A 5,423-nucleotide genomic window follows, 5' to 3' on the forward strand; every position below is an offset into this window, starting at 1 on the left:
CTTAGAGGTCCTCCTGAAAAAGATCCAAGAGACAGGATTCCTAATTAGTCTCAACAAGGCACAGATGCTCCAGCAAGAGGTAACCTACTTAGGAATGGAGCTAGGCATTCAAGGCTGTCGTCCAGATGCTAGCAGGATTGAGCTGATCAGAAAGTTACATGCCCCTTAGGACATAACTGCGCTACGTTCATTTCTCAGGCTGATGGGGTTCTCCTGCAACTTTATAGAGGGTTATTCTGAATTAGCAGAGCCCCTTTTATAATTTGCTGAAGAAAAGAACAGAATGGACTTGGATTGATGTAGAAAAAAGGACATTTTGTAAATTAAAGCAAGCCCTTATGCAAGCACCAGCACTTGCATACCCGCAGCCAGCAAACTTTATCCTGCAAACTGCGACAACAAAGAATGGACTCAGTGCAGTCTAATGAAGGACAGTGGCACAGGTCTTAGACCAGTCGCCTTTGGCTCTAAAACCTTGAGTGAGGTGGAAAAAGCGTACTCTCCATCTGAACGAGAAGCCTTAGCTCTTGTCTTGTCAATTAATCACTGGGAGTATCTAGTCGTAATGTCTCCCATAGTCCTGAGAACAATCCACATCCCAGTCAGGTATATTCTGTCTGGAACAATAAATGAAGGAAAGGTCTGAAACCCACAGCTGGTGAACTGGACTCTGAGCCAATAAAGATATCCAAATGGAGAAAGCTCAGTCCTTATCCACAATTCCGTATGCCCTGTTTACATCTGGAGAAGACTATGAGTGTCCTCTTCCATCAGAAGACACAAATGAGAGTGAGTCATCTTTCTTATCAGAGACCTCCTATGAAGCTGCTAAGGAAGTTAATAGAGATATCTGAGTGGTAGATGGGAGCTGCCACTACCATGAAGGCAGACCACAGGCAGGATATGCCACTCTCCAAATAAGAACTTGAAGAATGCTCCAAGGGACTGTAATGCAAAGCTCTGCTCAAGCGGCAGAAATTGCTGCTGTGTTAGCCACCTCATATAAGGCAGATTTAGACCCAGATTTATTAATCTGCTCTGACTTAGATTGGGTGATTCAAGCATTAATTAATTGGATTCCTATTTGGTTAAGCCCATCTCACACACCAAATACTTAGTGCATGCGTGACATTTGGCAGAGAAAAGAACTAGAACAACTTACCTGTTTAAAGTCTGTGCACACAGAAAGAACCAAGCAGAAATTTCTATTTGGAACAACAAGGTGGATCTGCTTGCAAAAGAAGCTGCAATGTTGGGACCTGAAAGCCTGTAGGATAAATCCAATGATATAATTTGTAAGGTCCATTCATCGGATGTGAACATCCAGCCAGATCTTGTAGAGCTGCAACAATAAGACCCAGAAATTAAAGATTTATTAAAGAAGTCTGTGCATCATGGCTCTGTGATATCTAAACACAGCAGAGGATTGATCATAGAAACTAAAAAGATTCACAGTTCTCATCATTCCAACCTTTCTTAGAAAGGAGCTAATTACTCTGGCACATCAGCAAGGACATTTTGGTACTAACAAGACTGTCAGTTGAATATTGACAGTGGATTGGTGGCCTAACCAAAAGATACCATAGACAAATATGTATGGAACTGTATTCCGTGTGATGAGAACAATCCAGACAGAAGTACTGTTAAAGGCCCAATGTTCCATCAAACGATAGAGGGACCCTGGTACCATCTCCAAATAGATTTTATAGGTCTTCTGCCGTGTACTATAGCTGGTAAGCGATACTGCCTTGTGGTAGTCGATTCATTCTCGAAATGGATCGAAGACTATCCAGTCAGAAATAACACTGCTGCCACTACAGCCAAAACATTGCTGGAGCAAACCTTCTCTCGATTCGGTTTGCCAGAGGTAGTTGATTCTGACAAAGGACCCCACTTTGTGGGAGAAGTGTTCCGGTGTCTGTCCCAAGCCCTGCAAATCAAACAAAAGTTCCACATAGTGGGCCATCCGCAAAGCTCCAGGTTGGTGGAAAGGAGCAACCACCTGTTGAAGACTGCATTGTGAAAAATCATATCCACCAATGGTAAAAACTGGGTTAAGCAGTTGCCATTTGTCCTGATGCTGATACGATCTACCATTGCAACCCACGGATACACACTGCACAAGGTTCTCACTGGAAGAACTATGAGAACCCCTAAGAAATGGTGGTTAGGAGGCATTCCCCCGATGCATACCAACTTAGGGTTCAGATGGACCAATATACGGAAAAGTTGCTTAATAGCATCAGCAATGCTCACAAGGAAGTAGCTGTGCAACGTAAGTTAAATGCTAGGCAAATGGACAAGTGATTGGGTAACACCTTAAAAGTAACTGAGTGGGATGTGGGAGACTGTTTTGTACAGGTTTTTCTCAGAAAAAAGATCACTTCCTTTGCCCTAAATGGGTAGGTCCTATCCCCGTTGTAAATAAGGCCAACTCTACCATCTACCAGGTGGAAATATGTGGAAAGAAGGGAAAGAAAAACCTCAAATAGTTTCACTCCACCCAGCTTATGGAGTGGAAAGGGGTCAACAATTAAGAGCCCATGGTAACTACCGATTTGTCTTCTCTCATTTGTTACAGGTAGACATTCAACAATCGCCTATGGTTCTATATTATGAGGTAACATGTCTCTGTACAGAATTGCTATCTGTCTGGTTTAACTGTTAACACTTGTAAATATGTATAGTCCTTTAGTTGTAAACAAATGACACCATTATTTTTGTAATTTGGGGAAGGATATGTTAAATGATTATGCAAAAAGGGAACCTTCAAACCATGGAAGGTTATTTCAAAGTCTTTCAGTATTTGTTGATAGTGGACCATTCATGATCTTCACTTATAAAAATGGAGCTAATTGTGTAATATCAGTGAAGGAAGTATTAGGTAGCACAAGCTCTCTGGCTACCAGTCCTTTCACAGATTCACAGTCAGACTCCTCCTTGCGTGTAGTAAAACCCCCAAACAGCTGCAGATGGAAGTTCCTTAGCAACCATTTTAACAATTGCACTGGAGGGCTTGTAACAAAAAGTGCCTTAAAGTGTATATGTATGAGGTCTAACCTAAAATCTCACATAAGGATGGGAACTATTCAAATTGACATCTTTGCTAACGTTCAATCTTATGTGGCATCCATTCCTGTTAGATTACACACTCCTTCTAAGGCATATGCAACATGGTTAAGTTGCAGTAGTGATAACAAACCATATTGTAATGCCTCCTTCAGTGTTAACAATTTTTGTTATGCGAGTTCCATTAATTTTGTGGCTAGCTGTTATGGCCAACATAATATATCTGTATATGTAAATGATTCTGGCATAAAACAAAAGATGGAAATATTGGTGCTCTCTGAGCCATATAAAAGTTCCTTAGGATTCGTTGTGGTTAAAAAAGACCTCAAAAGCCTTGTCATTATTAACCCAAGTTATTCTACCAAAAGTGTATTAGTAGATCTGCAAACCAGCATTAGCAGCGTGGAACCCAAATGTATCCCATATATAAAATTTCAATTTATGGGTTGGCATGCTTGGCTTAGCACTGTTGCTCCTACAGGCCTAAAATTCTGTAGAAGATCTAGTGTCCAAGGTACTTCGAGGTGTGTGTACCGGCTTAGGTGTGGCCAATCTAGCCAATGTCGGTAACCTTGCAAAGAAAATTAGTAATATAGGGTACAACTTATCAACACTTCAACAGCCGTTGGTCTCTTCACTTAATAAAATCAGAGAACTAACATACAGAGCCACATCAGTCATGTCCTCGTGGTATTCAATTCAAGAGAAGGACCTGGTCCAAATAGTGTACTCCGGGAGGAAACTGCAGATCCGTGCATCATGAGCCATCACATGTGCCCAAGCCCAAACCTGGATACAGCGCATATCCAGTGGTATCATCATGGCTGGATATCAAGATAAAATCCCATGGGAAATAAAAGGTATGATGATGAGGGAGGTGTCTCCCTTTGAACGGGAACACCATTCCTGATGGAAGCTACTAAGCTTTGAAATGGAATCTACTACAGTAGTTGCTCATATTATGACCATCATCAATGCTATCACAACTTGGGTTTATCCTCTGATACCTCTAGGCTTAATTATAAATCATACAATCATGACACTCCTGGATATACCTAGTTGGGTGATGGAAAGAAATAATCAACATTTTGATGCAAATCTAGGCTCATATATCTGGGAGACAAATAATGGCTATATTTGTAATGTAGAACTACATTCAGGTATGCACATCTGTCTGAACGCCAATAAGGATAAATGCCATTACTCTGTACGCTCCAGACTGGGTAACTAGTCTCAAATAATTGTCATGTATAAGAAGTATGGGGACAGAATTCACTGTGAACTTCTTATATAAGGTTATTCATTTATGCTTGTGCCTTGTTTTATCGATATCTGGATGCAAAATAAATGTATCTGAAAAGTTAACAATGCAGAATGTAAAATTTGCATATGCATTGTGTCGTCATGTGGACCCCATCCACTTAGGAGTTAACATCTCCGCCCGTAAGCAGATGGTTCAGCATCCGGATCTGGTTGCTAAGCTATGGGACTGGAAAAAAGATGGTAAAGAAATAATGCTAGCAGTCCACCACTCAACTAATCAAATAGAGCAGATATTGGATAGGCTTCTGAAAGCTTCCCGGTTTAATCATTGGTGGGAGACTTTGTTTTCTAGTCCAGCTGAATTATCCAATGCATGGCACATTTTATTACATCAGTTTATAATATTGCTAATTTTACAGGGTCTCACTTTTGTTCTCATTATTATTATTACAGTAAATTGGTTCATATGTAAGCTTAAAAAGGTTGCTACTCACTCCAGGATGAAACACCTACCTTGAATTTAATGCAAATTTAAGGCAATAATATGGATCCCTAAGGATATCCTATTGTCAAGGAGAGAATTGTTGAGGGTGTTTAGCCATATTTGTTTTTACTTTGCTGTTTGCCCTCCGTGTTTGTTTCCTTCTCCTCCAATTAGTTTGGCGCTGTAATGGTTTGGGTCACAGAAACCCCCTTGGAAACTGCCACCTGATGTGCTGGGACTACCTCTGAGCCCGTTTTCCCTGGCAGCTTGGGACTTCAGTACCTTGCCTTGTTGAGCCAGACTTGTTAGTCTGCTGCAACACAGACTCAGGTCTGGTCCACGTCCCAAAAGCTGCAGACTTTAACCAAAAACTGCTCAGCAGGTCCCCTATTTCCAGCACCCAGACACCCAGTTCCCAATGGGATCCAAACCATAAATAAATCAGTTTTATTCTGTATAAAGCTTATACAGGGTAAACTCATAAATTTTTCACCCTCTATGACACTGATAGAGAGATATACACAGCTGTTTGCTCCCTCAGGTATTAATACTTACTCTGGGTTAATTAATACATAAAAAATGATTTTATGAAATACAACAAGTAGGA

This window comes from Chrysemys picta, chromosome 2 (genome assembly GCF_011386835.1).
Source record: "Chrysemys picta bellii isolate R12L10 chromosome 2, ASM1138683v2, whole genome shotgun sequence".
In the NCBI taxonomy this organism is placed as follows: Eukaryota; Metazoa; Chordata; order Testudines; family Emydidae; genus Chrysemys; species Chrysemys picta.